The 23,581-nt window shown below is 41.1% G+C and overlaps 1 long non-coding RNA gene and 1 pseudogene across 2 annotated transcripts in view; one reads left to right on the forward strand and one right to left on the reverse strand.

The window, feature by feature from the left end:
- The first annotated feature begins 12,017 nt into the window (after nucleotides 1-12,017).
- The window catches only part of LOC147916780 (uncharacterized), a 376,679-nt gene continuing 365,115 nt past the window's right edge, over nucleotides 12,018-23,581 (forward strand). The window contains exon 1 of one of the 2 annotated variants that reach the window (XR_015552448.1): nucleotides 12,018-12,248. This is a non-coding gene — a long non-coding RNA (uncharacterized LOC147916780). The remainder of the gene's footprint in view (nucleotides 12,249-23,581) is intronic. The other variant, XR_015552449.1, reaches the window with a different exon arrangement.
- Nucleotides 14,167-14,919, reverse strand: LOC101399662 (vacuolar protein sorting-associated protein 26A pseudogene; annotated as a pseudogene).

Raw genomic sequence — 23,581 nt, forward strand, 5'->3', positions numbered from 1 at the left:
GACATAGAGATGGCCAACAGGTGCATGAAAAGGCACTCAACGGCATTAATCATCAGGGAAATGCAAATCAAAACCACAATGAGATATCACCTCACACCTGTTAGAATGGCTATTATCGAAAAGACAAGAGATAACAAGTGTTGGCCAGGATGTGGAGAAAAGAGAACCGTTGTGCACTGTTGGTGGGAATGTAAATTGGTGCAGCCACTATGGAAAGCAGTGTGGAGGTCCCACAAAAAATTAAAAATAGAATTATCATATTACCTAGCAGTCCCACTTCCAGGTACATATCCAAAGGAAATAAAATCACTATTTTGAAGAGATATCTGCACTTCCATGTTCATTATAACATTATTCACAATAGCTGAGATATGGAAAGAACCTAAATGTCTGTTGATGGATGAATTGGTAAAGAAAATGTGGTGTATATATATACGCAAGGTAATATTATTCAACCTTAAAAGAGAAGGAAATCCTACCATTTGTGACAACATGGATGAACCTGGAGGACATTATACTAAGTGAAATTAGCAAGACAGAAAAGACAAATACTGCATGATCTCACTTATATGTGATATTTATACACATGTAAAAGCGGAATTCATAGTACAAGAGTAGAACGGTAGTAGTAGTTACCACGGGCTGAGGGGAGGGGGAATGGGAAGTTACTATTTAATGGGTACAAAGTTTCAATTATGCAAGATGCAAAGAGTTCTGGAGATGAATGATGGTGATGGTTGCACAACAATATGAATGTACTTAATACCACTGAATTGTACATTTTGAAATGGTTAAGATAGTAAATTTTATGTTATGTATATTTTAACACAAAAAAGAAGAAATTGATCCAACTTTATATGTATGCAAAAAACTGAGCAAGAACATTTGCAACCTATTTGACATTTTTACAAATTAATAAGAAAAAGAAACGTATCCAAATGTAAAAAAAAAAAAAAAAGTGGGGTTAAAACAAGGATATAAAAAAAAAAGTGATATAAGGAATTAAAGATCTGAAAAAATGTTTGAACTCTGTAGGAACAAAAGAAGCTCCAATTAAAATATGATATCCAGTAAAATATTCACTTGAATACATTATTAGTAAGATAGTAAATTGGTTTTAAATTTTCGAAGGAAAATTTGGAATATTTAAAATATATGCACTAAAATATGCAAAGATGCAAACTATACTGTCAATATAGGTAATCTGGGGTGAGGAGAATGGAGGGAAGAATGTTGAGGAAAGGGAGGGAAGACAAAAAGAAGAAAAAGGCTGAACTAAAATTTGTGTGTGTGAGTACATAAACTTACATACATATACATACACATATATATATATACACATATACATGGACATATATATACATATACATATATGTGTATGTGTGTAAATGTAAGGAAATGGGCAAGGAGAATTGGAACAGCTGGCTAAAAACTTGGCAAGAATAAAGTTTGATTTCTACCTCATATCAAAGACATTGTTAAAAACTCATCTATACTTTTTGACCTAATAATTCCATTTCTAAGGAAATACCCAGAGATGTAAACAAATATTTATTTGCAAGGATATTTATTTTAGCATTATGTATCCTAATAGAGTACTAGAAACAAAATAAATGTACAACATGATGGCTTACAGTTAAATAAAATATTGCACCTCTAGATAGCAAATTACTATGTAGCCACCAAAAAATCTTGATTTCAAATTATTTAAATTCGTGGGGAAAAGCTTACTACATGATTGTTTAAAATAGAGTTCAAAACTTCACATAGTATTATCCCAGTTTTATTAAAAATATCTATACATTTAAATGTAAGAAAGAAGAAGGAAGCAAATCTAACAAGGTCTTCACAGTAGTTGTGTATAAGTGGCCAGTTCTAAATTATTTTTGTTTCATCTGTATAATATTCTTTTGTCACAGACTAGAGAGGCTGTGTGCTCTTTTTCTAATTTGCAAAGAAAACTGAGGATTAATTATGAAAAAAGAAAAGGAAAATAAATGAAGGAGAGTTCCTTTAGTCTGCAAAGAAAAACTCCCTCCACTGAGGTTTTTCAGTTTAAAGTCTCGGAGCCTTCGTGTCCAGGAACTTTGGGACTAAATTACGTCTTGGATTTCAGATGGCTGAGAAGCTTCATTTGTTTCTTCTTGGAGTTAAATAATTCCAACTCAAATGTCATCTATTACAAGTGCCTGGGAATTTCTCATTAAGTAATGATTTCTCATCTTATTCTTGACTTTGACTTTACTGAATTTCAGGCCAATGCCTTGAACCATTTTGCCCTATTACCTGTGCACATCATTCCAGCTTTCCCTATAAAATGGTATTGCCATTTAAAAATTTTATGTTTATGTTATGCTATTTGGAAGTCCCAGAACATTTTGTATAAAAGCAATTAAAAAATAAAGGTCTGCATTCCCCTTTGGGTAATAAATCATTCAGAGACTAATGTTTACCTCATAAATGAGCCCATTGGCTAAGTCATTATTCTCAAATTCAGCCTCTGCTCTATGAAAGCTTACTGCCTCTTTGTTATAAATGGCATTGATAATTTATACTGAAGTTATTTCTAGAAAAATTTAGGGTGGCTTATGATAAAATATGTGTGTATTTATTTCTGTATATACACCAACATACACACAATAGAACACGCATTCTCAATGGGGGTGACATCACTACCAAGGGGGTGAACACTGGTTCTTGGCAGGGGAAGGGAGGTTACAACATTTTAGATATTATAATACCCATGGCCCTCCAAAGCTCCACTCTACCCAATAAAGTCTTATTCTTTTTTATTTAATTTCTTTCATTATTCAGAAATTAAATTAAATTAATAAATATGTAATTTAAGTTGAATGTGATTTTTCCCTTTGGTGGGGGCAATAATAGAAAAAGGTGGAGAAACACTGCAATGGAACAATAACATGAGAGCATAAAAACAAAGGCTAGATGACACAGGTGGTGATAGAGCAGTACAGTCATAACTGTCGGTCAATGGGACATTAAACATGCAGGGTGGGTGACACAGGTGGGAGTAGAATGCTGCAGTCCCCACCTGGAGTCCTGTCTTATTACTGGTCCGCATACAAATATGTACCTCCCCTATCGGCTGCCCATGACATTCCCTTGCTGCTCTGCTTCTCTGGTGTCTCACCCATCGATTACACGGAAGTGTGCACACCAAGCTGTGAGGTGTTCACCAAGCTGTGTTCACAGGACAATAGCCCTCACGTAGAACGTTCTCACAGTATGCCCCAGATCAAAGTATTTTTGGGAGCGTCTCTTCTGCCATTGCCAGTTGATGATGTAAATATGTTCACACCTTCCGATGACTCTCTTAATCACACAACTGCCCTGTTTGCAGCACTGCCCACAGAACTGTCAGGTTTCCATCTCCGAGGAGTCTCCCCTGACCTCTCCACTCGCCCTCTTCTCTGAACATAGCAAATATGGCGTCCCCGAATCCAGCCTGCACATAACTGCATCCACACCTTTGTTCTGTCTGTCCCTTTTATTTTTCTAACACCTTTGTTCTGTCTGTCCCTTTTATTTTTCTAACACGTCCTCTTCCCCATCACTCTTTGATGAAATTCTACCCAATCTCTGAGATCCAATTCAAATGTCACCTCATGTAGGAATCCATACTCAACCCCCCGCCCCATCTTGTCACCATTGGTAATTAATCTCTCTGTTTCCTGTGCCCTTCTGGCTCTATTGTGGCACCTATCACATTCTGCTCATCTTAGGCTTGTGTCGGTACATCTCTCCCCCCTGCTTATTCCAACCTCTTTGCAGGGAGGACTGGGCCTTGTGGATATTTCTATCCCTTTGAGTTTTTAATACAGAGTAGCGACTAAAAAAACACTTATTAAATTGATCAACCACCATATTTTCTTTAAAAGAATGCATAAAGCTTTAAAAAATTTGTAAATACTTTTTTAAAAATAGCCCCAGAGAAAAGTTCGCAAAAACAGTCCCCTAAATCAAAGTGGTTCCTCTGGGTCTTGAGATAATCAGCAATGCGTCATGTAAATTTCCACACATGCAACTATGAAACCATATTTTTTTCAAATCAAAAATGAATCAAATTGAATAAAATTGGGTTTTGTTTAAAAAAAAATAAGGATGGTAGGTTTTATACCAAGGTAGAAAACTCCTGATCAGACCAGGAATACAGTAGGTTTCATCTCCAGGATCACCTCTGCACGATTGATCCTGCAGATCCTGCAGTCAAGTGGGAGGCTTGGAGAAGCCTTGGGGAGGAGATGGGCTCAGTGGGACAGTGGTGGCTTGATTCCACATGGCTGTCATGGGGTGGAAACTGTTTGCCCATCCTGAAGCAGCAACGGAGCTCCAAGTGCTGCTGAGCTCACATGGCATGGGTGGTGGGCTTCATGGTGGAGGCAACAGCCTTAGGTGGAGACGCATGTACAATCTACAACTGGCCGGCTAGGATGTCAGGCAGTTCAGAACAGCCCTTCCCGAGATATGTCACTTTGGCATGTTGATTATTTTAAGCTGAAGTTAACCAAGACCCTGTGGGCTCAAGAGAAACTTATACCTCTCATCTAAAGAATTTAAATTGGGGGCCTTGCCCATAATGAGAGTTATTACCAGAAATATCTTTTTATGACCTATCTGTATGGCAAGGCAAACATCTAATTACTGAACATCTGCTCTTCTCATCCTGTAAATTACCCTCCTCCCCTCTGGAGCTCCAGGCCCTTGTCCCATTCCTTGGCTCAAGATGGCATAAACACCTTATTTTACCTTCCTGTCTTTGAACTTCTCACGTATGTGGGGTCTTGGACTTTCTCATGTGTGTGGGGTTCCATACATATGCGATTAAATTTGATTTTCTCCTGTTAATCTGTCTCCTGTCAATTTAATTGTTAGACCAGCCAGAAGAACCTAGAAGGATAGAGGAAAATTTCTTCCCCACAGATGCAAAAATGCTGGTGTGTGGTCTGTTGTGTGGTAGGTTCATGTCAATTCTTTTAACGCTCATAATAATCCTATACAATGATGTTTTTAATTACTACTTTACAGAGGAGAATATCGAGGAATTAAACAACTTTCTCAAGGTCACATAGAGATAAAACTGCAAAGCTTGGTCTGAAGCCCAGATCTGTCTGACTCCAGAGGCATGTGCTCAGTCCACCACCCCACACCTCACTCCCAGTGTGCTCTGCAAGGGGCTGAGCAGACGTAAATAACTACTTCAAGCAGTTAAGAATCCCGTGGGCCCACCAGGTGTGTGTGGCTTCAAAACACCTCGGGAAAGTTTGATTTCAGACGCTGCAAATAAACCCGGACATCCACACGCCACAACCAAACACTGGCTTTCTGACATTTAATGTTGATTTTCTCAAAGAAATCTCCAGTGTAAAGATGTGAACTTTCCTTTCTTATTGGCAAGACTGGTAAATAATAGTGTCTCTACACTACAGCAATGGAGGTCTCTGGTTTCATTTTAACCTTAACATGGATTAATGATGAATGGTTATCTTGACTTTCGACAACAGATGGAAGTAAGGGGCATGAGGGATGATGGAAATCTTCTATATTTGGATTGTGGTGGTTATTACATGACTCTATATATTATCCAAACTCATGGAACTTAATGCCTAATGTAGGTGAATTTTTTGTATGTAAATCGTGCCTTATTAAAGGTGCTAAAAATAAAAGTAGAGAAAGTGTGGACTGATCAATAGGTCTGAGTATCACACAGAGCAGGTCACAGTGAGCTGAGGAACATCAGCTCAGTAAATTAGCTGCACGTGTGTCTTCCATGGTCGGTACACATAAGCCTATTTCCTGCCTCTTTTCTCAAAATCCAGATAAAACATGGCAGAAGGCAGTGTGGCAGGACTTTTTTTTTTCCCCTGTTTCAAATTTATTATATATTATGGTTGCACAATATGAGGCTGGTTAAATACAATTGGTTTTCAAAATTTCTTTTGAGTATTTTCTAGATTACTACATGCAAGTGACCATGAAAATATTTGGCATTTTTATTTTTTTTATTTTTTTATTTTTAAATTTTTTGTTTATTGCAGTAACATTGGTTTATAACATTGTAAAAATTTCAGGTGTACATCATTGTACTTCTATTTCTGCATAGATTACATCATGTTCACCACCAAAATACTAATTACAACCCATCACCACACACATGTACCCAATTATCCCTTTCACCCTCCTCCCTCCCCCCTTCCCCTCTGGTAACCACCAATCCAATCTCTGTCCCTATGTGTTTGTTTATTGTTGTTATTATCTACTACTTAATGAAGGAAATCATACGGTATTTGACCTTCTCCCTCTGACTTATTTCACTTTGCATCATGCCCTCAATGTCCATCCATGTTGTCACAAATGGCTGGATTTCATCGTTTCTTATGGCTGAGTAGTATTCCATTGTGTATATATACCACAGCTTTTTTATCCATTCGTCCCTTGATGGGCACTTAGGTTGCTTCCAAGTCTTGGCTATTGTGAATAACGCTGCAATGAACACAGGGGTGCATGTACCTTTACAAATTGGTGTTTTCAAGTTCTTTGGATAAATACCCAACAGTGGAATAGCTGGATCATATGGTAGTTCTACCCTTGATTTTTTGAGGAATCTCCATATTGTTTTCCACAGTGGCTGCACCAGTTTGCACTCCTACCAGCAGTGTATGAGAGTTCCCTTCTCTCCACATCCTCTCCAACACATGTTGTTTCCTGTCTTGTTAATTATAGCCATTCTGACGGGCGTGAGGTGATATCTCATTGTAGTTTTGATTAGCATTTCCCTGATAGTTAGGGATTTTGAACATCTTTTCATGTGTCTGTTGGCCATCTGTATATCTTCTTTGGAGAAATGTCTGTTCAGGTCTTTTGCCCATTTTTTAATTGGGTTGGTAGTTTTTTTGTTGTTGAGATGCATGAGTTCTTTATATATTTTGGAGATTAAGCCCTTATCAGATGTATGGTTTGCAAATATCTTCTCCCAATTGTTAGGTTGTCTTTTCGTTTTGTTGATGGTTTCCTTTGCTGTGCAGAAGATTTTTAGTTTGATGTAGTCCCATTTGTTTATTTTTTCTATTGTTTCTCTTGCCCGGTCAGATGTGGTGTTTGAAAAGATGTTGCTAAGACTGATGTCGAAGAGCGTACTGCCTATGTTTTCTTCTAGAACTTTCACAGTTTCAGGTCTTACATTCAAGTCTTTAATCCATTTGGAGTTAATTTTTGTGTATGGTGTAAGGTAAGAGTCTACTTTCATTTTTTTGCATATGGCTATCCAGTTTTCCCAACACCATTTGTTGAAGAGACTTTCTTTTCCCCATTGTATGTTCTTGGCTCCTTTGTCAAAGATTAGCTGTCCATAGATGTGTGGGTTTATTTCTGGGCTTTCGATTCTATTCCATTGATCTGTGTGTCTGTTTTTGTGCCAGTACCATGCTGTTTTGGTTACTATAGCTTTGTAGTATATTTTGAAATCAGGGAGTGTGATACCTCCAGCTTTGTTCTTTTTCTCAGGATTCCTTTAGCTATTCGGGTCTTTTGTTGTTCCATATAAATTTTAGGATTCTTTGTTCTATTTCTGTGAAAAATGTTGTTGGAACTTTGATAGGGATTGCATTGAATCTATAGATGGCTTTAGGAAGTATGGACATCTTAACTATGTTAATTCTTCCAATCCAAGAGCACGGAATATCTTTCCATTTCTTTGTGTCTTCTTCAATTTCTTTCAGAAATGTTTTATAGTTTTCGGTGTACAGATCTTTCACCTCTTTGGTTAAGTTTATTCCTTGGTATTTTATTCTTTTGTTGCAATTGTAAATGGGATGGTATTCTTAATTTCTCTTTCTGCTACTTCGTTGTTAGTGTACAGAAATGCAATTGATTTTTGTATGTTGATTTTGTATCCTGCAACTTTACCATATTCGTTTATTACTTCTAAAAGTTTTCTGGTGGATTCTTTAGGATTTTCTATATATAAAATCATGTCATCTGCAAATAGTGACAGTTTCACTTCTTCCTTTCCAATTTGGATCCCTTTTATTTCTTTCTCTTGCCTGATTGCTCTGGCTAGGACTTCCAATACTATGTTAAATAGGAGTGGTGACAGTGGGCATCCTTGTCTGGTTCCTGTTCTTAGAGGGATAGCTTTCAGTTTTTCACCATTGAGGATGATATTAGCTGTGGGTTTCTCATATATGGTGTTTATTATGTTGAGGTACTTTCCTTCTATACCCATTTTATTCAGAGTTTTTATCATAAATGGATGCTGTATCTTGTCAAATGCTTTCTCTGCATCTATTGAGATGATCATGTGATTTTTGTTCTTCATTTTATTAATGTGGTGTATTACGTTGATTGATTTGCGAATGTTAAACCATCCCTGCATACCTGGAATAAATCCCACTTGATCATGGTGTATAATCTTTTTAATGTATTGTATGCGATTTGCTAGGATTTTGTTGAGGATTTTCGCATCGATGTTCATCAGTGATATTGGCCTGTAATTTTCTTTTTTTGTGTTGTCCTTGTCTGGTTTTGGTATCAGGGTAATGTCAGCTTCGTAGAATGAGTTAGGAGCTTCCCCCTCCTCAATTTTTGGAAGAGTTTGAGAAGGATAGGTATTAAGACTTCTTTGAATGTTTGGTAGAATTCACCAGGGAAGCCGTCTGGTCCTGGACTTTTATTTTTGGGGAGGTTTTTGATTACTGTTTCGATCTCCTTACTGGTGATTGGTCTATTCAAATTCTCTACTTCTTCTTGATCCAGTTTTGGAAGGTTGTATGATTCTAAGAATTTATCCATTTCTTCCAGATTGTCGAATTGGTTGGCATATAGTTTTTCATAGTATTCTCTTATAATCTTTTGTATTTCTGAGGTGTCTGTTGTAACCTCTCCTCTTTCATTTCTGATTTTACTTATTTGTGCCTTCTCTCTTTTGTTCTTGGTGAGTCTAGCTAAAGGTTTGTCTATTTTGTTGATCTTTTCAAAGAACCAGCTCTTGGTTTTATTAATTTTTTCTATTGTTTTTTTGGTCTCTATTTCATTTATTTCTGCTCTGATTTTTATTATTTCCCTTCTTCTACTGATTTTGGGCTTTGTTTGTTCTTCTTTTTCCAGTTCCTTTAGGTGCATTGTTAGATTGTTTATTTGAGATTTTTCTTGTTTGTTGAGATAGGCCTGTATTGCTATAAACTTCCCTCTTAGAACCGCTTTTGCTGTATCCCATAAATTCTGGCATGTCGTATTTTCATTTTCATTTGTCTCCAGGTATTTTTGATTTCTTCTTTGATTTCTTCATTAACCCAGTCGTTGTTCAGTAGCATTTTGTTTAATCTCCATGTATTTGTGGCTTTTCTGATTTTCTTCCTATAGTTGATTTCTAGTTTCATACCTTTGTGGTCAGAAAAGATGCTTGGTATTATTTCAATCTTCTTAAATTTATGGATACTTGTTTTGTGGCCTAATATGTGATCAATCCTGGAGAACGTTCCATGTGCATTTGAAAAGAACGTGTATTCTTCGGTTTTGGATGGAATGCTCTGTATATATCTACTAGGTCCATCTGTTCTAGTGTGTCGTTTAAGGCCAATGTTTCCTTATTGATCTTCTGTTTGGATGATCTATCCGTTGGTGTAAGTGGAGTGTTAAAGTCCCCTACTATTATTGTGTTACTGTCTATTTCTGTTTTTATGTCTGTTAATAATTGCTTTATATATTTAGGTGCACCTACATTGGAGTGCGTAGATATTTACAAGTGTTATATCCTCTTGTTGGATTGTTCCCTTGATCATTATGTAATGCCCTTCTTTGTCTCGTTTTACAGTTTTTGTTTTAAAGTCTATTTTGTCTGATATGAGTACTGCTACCCCAGCTTTCTTTTCATTGCCATTTGCGTGGAGTATCTTTTTCCATCCCTTCACTTTCAGTTTGTGAGTGTCTTTAGGTCTGAAGTGTGTCTCTTGTATGCAGCATATATATGGGTCTTGTTTTTATCCAGTCAGCCACCCTATGCCTTTTAATTGGAGCATTTAGTCCATTGACGTTTAAAGTAGCTATTGATAAGTATGTACTTACTGCCATTTTTAACTTTTTTTTTTTCCTCAGTGTTTTAGTAGTCCTTCTCTGTTCCTTACTTCTTCTATACAGAATTGATGGTCACTTTAGTTTGACCTCTGTCTGAAAGCTGTACTCTTTAACTACCCTCCTCCCTCCTTTTATGTTTTTGATATCATATCCAACCTCTTTTTTGTGCATTTGTATCCATTACGTTCTAATCGTGGAAATAGATAATTTTTCCTATTTGTGGTCTTCTCTTTTCCCCTTAAATCAGTCCCTTTAACATTTCTTGTAACACTGGTTTCTTGGTGACTAACTCCTTTAATTTTTGCTTATCTGGGAAAATTTTGATCTCTCCTTCCATTTTGAACGATAACCTTGCTGGGTAGAGTATTCTTGGCTGAAAGTTTTTTCCTTTTAGCACTTTAAATATATCATGCCATTCTCTTCTAGCCTGTAAGGTTTCTGCTGAGAAGTCAGCTGATAGCCTTATGGGGTTTCCTTTGTATGTAACTTGACATTCTCTTGTGGCTTTTAGGATTCTCTCTTTATCTTTAATTCTGGACATTTTGATTATGATGTGTCTTGGTGTGGGCCTCTTTGGGTTTATCTTGTTTGGGGCTCTCTGTGCCTCCTGTACCTGGATGTCTGTTTCCTTCCTTAGGTTAGGGAAGTTTTCATCTATTATTTCTTGAAATAGATTCTCTGCCCCCTTGTCTCACTCTTCTCCTTCCGGGACACCTATAACACGGATGTTAGTGCGCTTGATGTTGTCCCAGAGGTCCCTTAGACTGTCCTCACTCTTTTAATTCTTTTCTCTTTTACCTGTTCAGCTTGGGTGATTTCTTCTAGTCTTTCATCCAGCTCACAGATCCATTCTTCTGTATCCTCTACTCTGCTTTTGAGTCCCTCTAATGAGTTTTTCATTTCCAGTATTGTATTCTTCATTTCTGCTTGGTTCTTTTTTATATCTTCCATTTCTTTGTTGACATTCTCACTGAGTCCATCTATTCTTCTCCCCAGATCAGTGAGCATCCTTAACACTCTTAGTTTGAACTCTCTGTCGGGTAGGTTGCTCATTTCTGTTTCACTAAGTTCCTTTTCTGGGGTTTTGTCCTGTTCCCTTACTTGGAATGTATTCTTTTGCCTCTTCATTTTGCCTCTTTCCCTGTGCTTGTGTCTACGTATTAGGTAGGTCAGCTACGTCTCCTGCTCTTGGATAGGTGACCTTATGTAAGTGATGGCTTAGGAGGCTTCCAGTGTGCTTCCCTCAGTTCTCAATGTTCCAGGGGTGACCCCTATGTGGGCTACGTGTATCCTTCTGCTGTGGCCTGTTTGCTCTCCCTGTAGGCGCCCAGGGAGGCTGAGTTATGCTCCTGGCCAGCTGTTGTAATGCTCAGCTGCTTGTAGTTCTTGTGGGCCCTTCAGTCTCTTTATCAGCTGTGGGGAGCCCCAGCACAGTTGGCTTCAAGTTCTAATACCACATTTGTGTTGCAGTATTTCTTTTAAGTGAGTAGGCCCCCACCGTGGCAGGTTGTTAGGCTCAGGGCCTTACAATTGCTGTAAGCCTCTAGCCTATTAGGTCTCTTGTCAGCTCTCTGAGGATTGCAGCTGGGTGGGGCTGGCCTCAGGCACAGGAGCACCCAATTGTTTCAGGTTTTGGAAGGTGGAGCAAACCTCCTATGTGGGTCTTTGAGAAGTACAAGTCTTCTGTGGCTGAGAAGCCCTGCCGCCCACAGGTCCACACACACAGTCAACACAGTCCTGCCCCGTGTGAGCGCCCCGACCTCCCCAAGCGGACCCAGTCTCTCCACGGCGGGAGCCCCACACACTCTGCCACCGCCCCACACTCTCCACCCGCTCCTTGTGCACACCCTGCCCCGCTCAAGTCAGCTGAGTTGCCAGGCTGCAGAGAATCCAGTCACCAATCTATGCAGGCCCACACGTTGCCTGAGGGCTTGTTGTTGGGTGGGGCTAGTCTCTAGGGTGGGCTGCCTGCCCTGGCTGAGCTGGATTAAATCGGTGCTCTAGCGGGTGGAGCAGACCCTGGGCCAGCAGGTCTCAGGGAGAACTCCAATGGCGTCTGTGTCAGCACGCTCACACCAGGCCACAACAATGGCCGCCGCCAATGTCCCAGTCCCTGGAGAGGTCTCACCCCTCACCGAGATGCACTCAGGGCCTATTAGGTGAGTCTCTTGTCACCGAAGCACTGTGCACCTTTCTTTCTGGTGATTTTAGGATGCTTTCTGGAACGGGTGAGTTTGTGCACGGGCCCTTTAAGAGCCAGTTTTAGTTTCTTTGTGAACCGGGTTTTCTGGGGGTGCTACCCAATGCTTTAGTAGCAGGCAAAGTCAGATATTATGCTGCTGGTCTCGATTGTGCTGGGTCCACAAAATGCCCCCAGCGGGGGCGCTCCCCGGCTCAGGGCCCCGCGCCTCCAGGGAGGCTGCGTACCTGTGAGCTGCTCCCGGCGGCCGTGAAGCTGGCGGCTTGTGAAGGCGGCGTTTTTCCTCTCCAGAAGGGAGTCTCTGCCTCTTCTACCCCAGTTAGGATTGTCCGTTGTTGCAGGAGTTCCTCTTATCCAGTTTTCAGTTCTGTCTCAGGGGTAATTTTTCCACGAGTAGTTGTAAATTGGCTGTGTCCACGGGAGGAGGTGAGTTCAGAGTCTGCCTACGCCGCCATCTTGACTCCGCCTCCCAATATTTGGCATTTTTAAATTGTGAAACTCTGAACAGGCACTTACACAAAGGAAAACATTACCATTCATGGATACCCATATTTAAAACAGATGCTCCAGCACACGGCACGTGGAAGCTTTTGTCAGTAAAGAAGTTGGTTACTGACCATTTTATCAAAGTGCCATAGTAGCAAAACGGGTTTAAAGAAATGTAATTTGGGTTACTTAGCTTACGCATAAAGTAAGGTTAACTGATGAGACTTGCACTGAAGTGTACAAAAAATATTGGTAAAAACCCAATGAACCATAAGTGAAAGTAGTTTCACACAGCAGGCTTTGTTTTAGTTCCCATACCCCACAGTTTGTGTATTTGAGATCAGACCCCATGCATATGAAAAGATGACTGCAACCTTCTTTTTTAGAGACTTTGAACAAATGACTTGAATTGAGTGTTAAAAAAATTTAAACGGAGTGGGTGAAGTTCAAATTTGAGTTTGAACTAGCCAAAGTTCCAGTTTAACAAACATGGAATTCTCCAGATCTGGATAACTACATGCTTCACCGGTTCTCCTGAGTAACCCATCCTCAAATTTTCCCCTGAAAAGGGAAGAGAATATTTGTGAAGTCAAGAAAGTTATATTTGCTTGTGTGTGGTAAAAAGATTCCTTAAATAAAAAATAAATTCAAAGTATTTATGGAAAAATTATATAGTTTTAACAAATTCTAAAATGCCAACATAAAGTCAACTCCACACTGCAGAAAACATACAGTGGTACCTGCTGGATAGCAGTAGCAAAATGGTTACTTAATATGGCAAATAATAAAAAAGGCAGCTACAAAGACATGCCACATAATCCCTTGGGGAAAAAAATTTAATATTCATCCTACAGAAGACTTCAAAGAGGATAAAATTCAGGAAGCCATGGAATGATAGACTTAGAGGCACCTACAGTGAAACATTCCATATGCATTTCTCAAACACATACGTAAAAACATGAACGTAGTTCTCAAAAATATTGAGATGCCATGTTTTAAATCTTTGCAGGACGTAAGGGCCACTCAGGTTTTCTAATTTTATTTGAACACAAAATATTTAATTTTTGCATGCAGAGAATAAGAGGTAAACATTAGCATGAAAAAGGAGAAGAAAAGGGTTTATAATCAACATTGTGCAGAAAGAAAGCAAAATTACAAATACCAGCCTACTCATATGCAAATCTTTAATGTTTATGCTGATGCATATCTGAGTGCTTATCATCAAATCAAAGTGTGCAATAAAAAAACAAACCAACAGCTTAGGAAAGCTCCAGTGTTTCAAAGAAAGCGCTTTTTTAAATGTATATACATGAAGAACATTTAGTTATATCACAAAATAAATGCAGCACTGTAAGAAAAAGGAAGACTATTATAAATGGAGTTTTGGCCTTTTTCCCCCTACACGCTGCAACCATCTTTAACCTGCCAAACTTAATCTCAGTGGATATAGGAGTTTTTTGTTTTTCTTGTTTTCTCCTATTCAGTTCACATTTCAGGCTGTTCAGCAGATGCCCGTGATTCTGGAGATTCAAATCGCTGGTGAAAGTTTGTTCTCTGTTTCCTCAGTTTTGCAGGAGCTTTTCTCCATAAAATGATCTCCTGCTGCTTGAAGTACCTTCTGCCTTCCTCATCAACAAGGACTAGATTCAAAAAGTCCCTCACTGAAAATTTTATGTTCACATCTCTCATTGTTGGAGTTGGGTTATATCCTGCTAAAAACAGCCTTATTAGAATTGATTCACTTTTTCCTCGAGCACCATCCATTATTTCATATTTAGCAATTGTTTCTGTTGTGGTACTGGGTCGATTCCTGTGATCTCTTTTTTGCTCAGTTGTAACTCCATATGTTGGATTTTTATTCTTACAAATAAGAAGTAAATTTTTCCAAAATTCACATCCTTTAAATGATACTTTGATTTATTTATTCAAATTCTCTGTGTAGACAATCTTCAATGCCCGCTTCCATTTGAAGAGAGTTGTTAACATCAGAATAGGTAGCAAGCTGGTGAACAACAAGATCATATTCTTTTACCAAATCTATCAGTCTTCTTACTATTGTCACTTTAAGAAAACACCTCAAGCGGACATTGGCACTGATGTTAAGATTCATATGGCTTTTCAACTTGCATAAATTCAAAATCATAACTTCAGCTCTGAGTCAGTTCTCCAGGCAAGGCTAGTTCTTTCACTAGGTTTACAAACTCGTGAGTACTACTCCTGTCATTGAAAAGTTCAATTTGACTTGCAAATTCAATTCTAATTCCTTGGTGCTCTAGCCTCTTTCCAGGTTGCTTGAAGGCTACGTTTGCCTTTCCTGAAACAGATTCTCCATCACAGCAAAGATAGTGTTTTTCTACTTTGCCATCTTCAGGTTTCATTTCCACCATTTTCCTGGTTTCCCCATCATTAAGGACAACATCAATCTCACAAATGGGACCAAAAAAGCCTCCAAGAAAACTTGTAAATCTACTTCTATACTGGTCTGAACAGGATGTGTTACACTGTGTAAGCCCCTGGAAGAAAACTGGCTCTAATGGAGGAGACTAATTAAATTTCTGTGAATTTTTCCAAAGAAAATGTATAAATAAGCCTTGTTCTGTAAATACATTGTCAGCGCCGCCGCCACGTTTACCCCGCTTCACCTCACTCCTTGTCCCTCAGGAGAACTCCCAGCCCCTGCCCCCTCCGCCCCGGTTCCTGCCCCACCCACCTCCCATCCCCTGGCCACAGCTGCACTTGACCTCTCCCTTCCTTTCCTAGAACTTTATCTGTTTTATAAGGTTCCCAATCAATGTTGATTGCCTAGGTTCTGGTGGTTATTTTTAAACTGCTGTTGATGAGATTCTACATATTTAAAGGTGTAACAATTGTGTTTTTATATTCTGGGATATAAACTAGGAAATCACTTATATTTCCACCCCTTCAGGAAAATTATATGGGAAATAAGAAGCTGTCCCTGATATGTTGAGAAGGAGCCAGTCACAGGTATGGGCTGGGTAAGGAAAGACAGAGATTCTGAATCCTAGGGGACAAATCAGCATCTTTGTGTTTGTTAAGACTATGTTTAATCCCCTTTTTGGTCTTACTTTTCTTTTCCTGAGATATAATTGACATATAACATTATACTAGTTTCAGGTGTATGATATAATTATTCAATATTTGTATATATTGCAAAATGATCACCACAGTAAGTCTAGTTAACATCTCACAGTTACAAAATTTTTTTCTTGTGATGAGAACTTTTAAGATCTACTCTCTTAGCAACTGTCAAATATGCAATACAGTATTATTAACTATAGTCACCATGCTGTACATTACATCCCCAGGACTTTATAAATGGAAGTTTTTACCCTTTTGACCCCCTTAATCCACTTCACCAGTCTACCAACCCCCACCTCTGGCAACCACCAATCTGTTCTCCATATCTATGAGTTCAGTTTTTTTTTTTTTAGTCTCACTTTTCTGAACAATACATGAGATTATAATGTCATTATGATATTGTAAATTTAAAGGCCAATGGAATGTTTTGCTAGCCCCAAAGGCTATTTCAGTGGTAAATAGGCAGCAGCACTTTCTGAGAGGGGGTTGGATTACTTACATCTGATCTCTATCAGTCACGGGGACATAAACTTTTTAAGGCAAACTCAGCTCTCAGTTAGAGGTGATATGTCTCTCTCTGGGTAATTACTTTTTTCTTTCAAGCAACCTGGCCATATATCAGCCTTTGTGGATTTGTAAATAAAGCCTGCATGATGCTCCTTAAAGGGCTTGATTTGCCAAAGCGAAAGTAATCCTTTAAAACATTTAAAAATAAGTACAAATGTATCTCTGTTAAGAGGGTTCAATATGCAGTTAGAACATGAATTCTTGAAACCACTTCCATCTACACGGTGAGAATGATTGAAAAAGTTCAGACAAGAAGCGTGTGAAGCAAATGCCCCGCCCTCTGAGCAGGGGTAACGGAAGCATACGAGGATTCTCGGCTGGATTCTCGCACACTCTGCCTTCCCGTTGTGTAAAACTTCGCGCTAATGGAGTGTGTCCCCCCTGGGCTGGGAGTCGGGAATGTCGAATGCCAATTTCCAGTTCACCGTGGGTTTGGCTCCCTTGTTTATCCAGCTGTTGATCTGCTCATCTTTGTAGAAGTAGTCATTGAAGACTGACGTTCTAGGCATAATTGAGGCAAGAAAAGACATACAAGAAACCTAGAAACTAGGAGACACACATGGGTCATGTCAATACTGCTATACTCAAGCATAACTTTCAGAAGTCACTGGGGCTTGACCCAACACTTGCAGGGCCCAGGACAAGGGCACAGATAGAGGCTACAGACCAGATGACTGGAACATTTAAAAGTTAGAAACCAAGTCAGTAAACTTGCCTAAAATATGTTCTCTCATCCTACCTCTCTACGTATACCTTCATGATGATCTAAAGACCAGGTTGGTATTGAGAATGCACAGTTGTCCTGCGCTGGGAGGTGATGGGGCAGAGAAAACTGGCTCCAGCCCACCCCCCTCTCTTCCCACCTTTGGTTCCATCCTGCTCTGCAAGGTCCTTACATGCATATGTGGACTCCCCCCGCACCCCAGCAATACAGCCATGTTCTATCAACACCCCCTTGCAGATACTTGCCCCTTGGGCCTGGGTGTATTTTGGGGTGCACACCAGCAATGCAGTGAACTTTTGGGAGGATGGACCCAGGATTGAGGCCCACGCAGGTCCCATATAGGGTTGGGGCCATTTGGGCAGGGAATTCCCAGGTTTTAAATATGTGCAGCACCATCTAGTGGAGATGGCATGGGTCCCAGCAGGCATGCTCCATTGACCCTGCAGACTCTTCATTCCATGGAAGAGGCACAGCCAGAGGAGAGCAGAGCAAAAGGGCCTCTATACCTTGGAGCCCAGGTTAGGGGCTTCTCTTACCTAAACCTAAAGGTGGTCGCAGAGCCACTAACACCAATGCTGTAATCTACCCTACATAGACATTATAAACACAGGGACAAGAGACAAATGGGAAGTTGTACCTATTTCATAAAAGGATTCCAGAAGCAGAAAGACTAGCAATCAGAGTGCTAAGAGATGATAACAATCACGTGCACGTGGGCTTTCTTAAAATGCTAAATGACGGTTTCTCCTAGAGAGTCAGGAATGAAAGTGGATCCAAATCCACCCTTCTAGAAAGAGCAGATAGATTCCAACATCAGCAGAGTTTCTCTACAAAAGCCAGAAGATACTGAAACCAAAGATTATGCATTTATTCACTTACTGATTTGAGAGATATTTACTGAGAACCTTCTATGTGCCAAGCACTGTTCCAGGTGTAATGATACAATGGTGAACAATATAGACAAGATTCCTGCCCTCATGACACCTAAATTCCAGTAGGGAGATAGGCAAGAGCCCAGGACTAAGCAAACCCATTTAAGTGAGTGGCAGATTCCCTGAAGAAAATAAAACAGGGAAGGAGTAGAGAATGAGGAGGGCTGGTGTGTGTGTGTGTGTGCGTGTGTGTGTGTGTGGAGGGTGGCTGCTTCAGCTAAGGGTCAGGGATGATCTCAATAAGGAAGTTCAAGCGCTCAGTGACCATTGATGACAGATCCTGTTGATGGAGTGGTCAGGCTCGTCGGCGGATCAGGTCTCTTAACGGGGTGATGCTGAGAGTCTGAGGAGCACAGAGGTTCCATTCTGGATGGAAATCTCGGCTGCCCCCTAACTAGTTGCATGTCCTGGAGTAAGTGGCTCCACCTCTCCACCTCCTTAAGGAAGTTATGAATGGAGAGGAAGACGTCTACGTTGTAGAATTATTGTGACCTCTAAATGAGATGATACATATAAAGCGAATGAGCTCAGTGCAGGCCACATTGCAGGCAGCTCTCAATACTAAAGTACCAGTAGTTCAAATAAACCTTAATTGCCGATTTTTTTCTCCTATACGGAGTATGGTGAAGCTCAGTTTTCTGGAACAGTAAGCACAGCTGTAAAATACAGCACACATGTCTGTCAAGTGGAGAAGGTCCACTGAGGCCCTCAGATGACAAGCACTGGTGATGACCACCAGCCCTGCAGCTCATGGGGGATTTTGCATGAAAACAGTACTTCGTGGGTGTCGGGTCCTGAGATTGAACTCCAGGCTCTGCTGCGAGCTAGCTGTGTGACCTCAGGCGGCTCTCTTCACTTTCCTGCACAGTGTTTCTATCACCTTTAGAATAAGAGTATAAACTGGACCAGAGGTTTTCACATTTGAGTAGCACAAGGATCAAAGGAGATTGTTGAAAGTCGGATTCCAGGTCCCTGCCACTCAGAGAGTCTGATTCGGTAGGTCTGGGGTGGAGACAAGGAAAGTGCATTTTTACTTAGTTCCCAGGTAATTCTACATGGGTGGTCCCCTGAGCTACTTTGAGTGACACTGAGCTAGATGAGGACCTTGTGTCTCGGGTAACGCTTTTGTGAAAACCTAACTCAGGTTTGGCTGAAGACTCTGCTCATATCGAAGGATCAGATGACCACTAAATCTGAGCAGGCTTGGGAGCCCACCTTTCCTTCAGCTTCTCTAACTCCCACAAATGCTATCATGGTTGACTGGCTGCATTAATACACGCAAACTGGGCACCTTGAAAGAGGGCCATTGTCTCTGCATGGAAATAGATGAGTGGATGTTTGTTACCAGCTGTGAGGTCCCTAGGGGCCAGAGGAGCTGTGTAAATACAGATCAGTGTTGCGTCCTGTATTCTAATTTTTAGCAGCTCTGAGGAAAGCAAACCTTAATGCTTCAGTTGGGCTCCTGGGAATCTAATCTTTCCACTCAGCGTAGGAATACAATTTCCATCAAGCTCACGCTCTCAAAAATGTTAAATATTGGCTCTGGGAGCAATAATTTTGGAGAACATTATTACTCTACCTCTAATTCAAATGGTCCTTTTTGTGGAACAATAAAATAATAAAATAAAATAAAATAAAACCAACAGCAACAAAAACCAAAGACATAATATAGCAGCCAGGATACCTGGTGTTTCTAGGTTCTGATGTGTTGCTAAGCGGCTATGTGACTTTAAGCTTTGTGAGACCTACTTTCCTCATTTACAGCAGCATCACCTCCTCCCTCTAATTTGTGGATCAGTGAGATAACGGCTACGGAACCACACGGTAAAGCACTTCGCTTCCTTTTTATCATCCTGAAAACGGCATCTCTCAAAACCATATCTGCGAGGTTCCTCCAGAATCTGTCAAGCCTACATGTTCGAAGATGCGAGGAGAGTTTAGGATGGCTGCAAGTGAGGATGGGGGGTCATCAGAGGAAGAAACTGTGGCCAGAGGCAGTTGTGTGAAGATAGAGGAGAGAAGATTGTGATTACTCTGCCTACAACAGAGGGTATCATCAGACCAGAGTTTCCAAAATGACTCAAACCATAGGGCATAAAGGAGCAAAGAAACACTGGAGGCAGACCATCTGTGAAATCTCATCAGATGCTGGGCAGGGGAAGGAGAGCCAAAGATTAGACATGTCCTAAAGGCAGAAGAAGTATGGCCACTGCTGTTATCAATATTCAGCAAGTCATTTTCTCAGTCCAACTCGTTTCCTGGTTGATCTTGTTGCCTCTCTTTCCTCTTGGTTCTCTTCGATTTATTTCTCGTTTATACTGCAGTTGCCACAGTGGTTTCTCCAAATGAGTCCCTTGCCCTTCAAGCCCCTAGTATCAACTCTGCCTCTAAGCTGATAGTTTCCACTTGAAATTTTCCAAATCACTAAAGTCAACTGATGCAGGGACCTTTTGAGGTCTCCTTTCCACCAGCATCCCTTTCTCTAGTAAAACCTCTGGCTTCTATTTGAACCTAACCTGCACACCCGTCTTCACTATTTCATGCTCATCATTGTGCCTTTTCCCCATAATTATGCTGTAAGGTATCCTTTTTCTTACTTCCATCCTCCTTCTCTCCTCCTCTGTATCTACAGCCTGGCACTGTCCCCCCTGAGCTCCAAAATTGCATTGACACCTAGGGATCACACAGATGGGCCAACATCTCCTCAAACTCTGACACTGAGACAGAAATTACCCCGCCTGCCCTAAAAAAAAAACCTCCTAGAGGGGAAGTCAAGATGGCGGCGAAAGCAGACTCGGAACTCACCTCCTCCCGTGGACACAGCCAATTTACAACTACTCGTGGAAAAATTACGCCTGAGACAGAACTGAAAGCTGGATAAGAGGAACTCCTGCAACAACGGACAATCCTAACTGAGGTAGAAGAGGCAGAGACTCCATTCTGGAGAGGAAAAACGCCGCCTTCACAAGCCGCAGCGCCTCATGGCCGCCGGGAGCAGCTCACAGGTACGCAGCCTCCCTGGAGGCGCGGGGCCCTGAGCCGGGGAGCGCCCCCGCTGTGGGCATTTTGTGGACACAGCACAATCGAGACCAGCAGCATAATATCTGACTGTGCCGCTACTAAAGCATTGGGGAGCACCCCCAGAAAACCCGGTTCACAAAGAAACTAAAACCGGCGCTTAAAGGGCCTGCGTGCAAACTCACCCGTTTCAGAGAGCATCCTAAAATCACCAGAAAGGTGCACAGTGCTGTGGTGAAAAGAGACTCACCTAATAGGACCTGAGTGCATCTCGGTGAGCGGTGAGACCTCTCCAGGGACTGGGACATTGGCGGCGGCCATTGTTGTGGCCTGGTGTGGGCGTGCTGACACAGATGCCATTGGAGTTCTCCCTGGGGCCTGCTAGCCCAGGGTCTGCCCCACCCACTAGAGCACCGATTTAATCCAGCTCAGCCAGGGCAGGCAGCCCACCCTAGAGACTGGCCCCACCCAACAACAAGCCCTCAGGCAACTTGTGGGCCTGCATAGATTGGTGACTGGATTCTCTGCAGCCTGGCAACTGAGCCAGACTTGAGCGGGGCAGGGTGTGCACAAGGAGTGGGTGGAGAGTGTGGGGCTCCCACCATGGAGAGACTGGGTCTGCTTGGGGAGGTCGGGGAGCGCACACGGGGCAGGACTGTGTTGACAGTGTGTGTGGACCTGTGGGCAGCAGGGCTTGTCAGCTACAGAAGACTTGTGCTTCTCAAAGACCCACATAGGGGGTTTGCCCCACCTTCCAAAGCCTGAAACAATTGGGTGCCCCCGTGCCTGAGGCCAGCCCCACCCAGCTGCAATCCTCAGAGAGCTGATAAGAGACCTAATAGGCTAGAGGCTTACAGCAATTGTAAGGCCCTGAGCCTAACAACCTGCCACGCTGGGGGCCTACTCACTTAAAAGAAATACTGCAACACAAATGTGGTATTAGAACTTGCAGCCAACTGTGCTGGGGCTCCCCACACATGATAAAGACACTGAAGGGCCCACAACAACTACAAGCAGCTGAGCATTACAACAGCTGGCCAGGAGCATAACTCAGCCTCCCTGGGTGCCTACAGGGAGAGCAAACAGGCCACCACAGAAGGACACACGTAGCCCACATAGGGGACACCCCTGGAACATTGAGAACTGAGGGAAGCACACTGGAAGCCTCCTAAGGCATCACTTACATAAGGTCACCTATCCAAGAGCAGGAGACATAGCTGACCTACCTAACATGTAGACACATGCACAGGGAAAGAGGCAAAATGAGGAGGCAAAAGAATACATTCCAAGTAAGGGAATAGGACAAAACCCCAGAAAAGGAACTAAGTGAAACAGAAATGAGAAACCTACCTGACAGAGAGTTCAAACTAAGAGTGTTAAGGATGCTCACTGATCTGGGGAGAAGAATAGATGAACTCAGTGAGAATGTCAACAAAGAAATGGAAGATATAAAAAAGAACCAATGAGAAATGAAGAATACAATACTAGAAATGAAAAATTCATTAGAGGGACTCAAAAGCAGAGTAGAGGATACAGAAGAACGGATCTGTGAGTTGGACGAAAGACTAGAAGAAATTACCCAAGCTGAACAGGTAAAAGAGAAAAGAATTAAAAAGAGTGAGGACAGTCTAAGGGACATCTGGGACAACATCAAGCGCACTAACATCCGTGTTATATGTGTCCCGGAAGGAGTAGAGCGAGACAAGGGGGCAGAGAATCTATTTCAAGAAATAATAGATGAAAACTTCCCTAACCTACGGAAGGAAACAGACATCCAGGTACAGGAAGCACAGAGAGCCCCAAACAAGATAAACCCAAAGAGGCCCACACCAAGACACATCATAATCAAAATGTCCAGAATTAAAGATAAAGAGAGAATCCTAAAAGCCGCAAGAGAATGTCAAGTTACATACAAAGGAAACCCCATAAGGCTATCAGCTGACTTCTCAGCAGAAACCTTACAGGCTAGAAGAGAATGGCATGATATATTTAAAGTGCTAGAAGAGAATGGCACGATATATTTAAAGTGCTAAAAGGAAAAAACTTTCAGCCAAGAATACTCTACCCAGCAAGGTTATCATTCAAAATGGAAGGAGAGATCAAAAATTTCCCAGACAAGCAAAAATTAAAGGAGTTTGTCACCAAGAAACCAGTGCTACAAGAAATGTTAAAGGGACTGTTTTAAGGGGAAAAGAGAAGACCACAAATAGGAAAAATTAACTATTTCCATGATAAGAACGTAATGGATACAAATGCACAAAAAAGAGTTTAGATATGATATCAAAAACATAAAAGGAGGGAGGAGGGGAGTTGAAGAGTACAGCTTTCAGACAGAGGTCAAACTAAAGTGACTATCAATTCTGTATAGAAGAAGAAAGGAACAGAGAAGGACTACTAAAACACTGAGAAAAAAAAAAGTTAAAAAATGGCAGTAAGTACATACTTATCAATAGCTACTTTAAACGT

The sequence above is a fragment of the Ceratotherium simum genome, chromosome 6, assembly GCF_057802395.1.
Source record: "Ceratotherium simum simum isolate JZ-2026a chromosome 6, ASM5780239v1, whole genome shotgun sequence".
In the NCBI taxonomy this organism is placed as follows: Eukaryota; Metazoa; Chordata; class Mammalia; order Perissodactyla; family Rhinocerotidae; genus Ceratotherium; species Ceratotherium simum.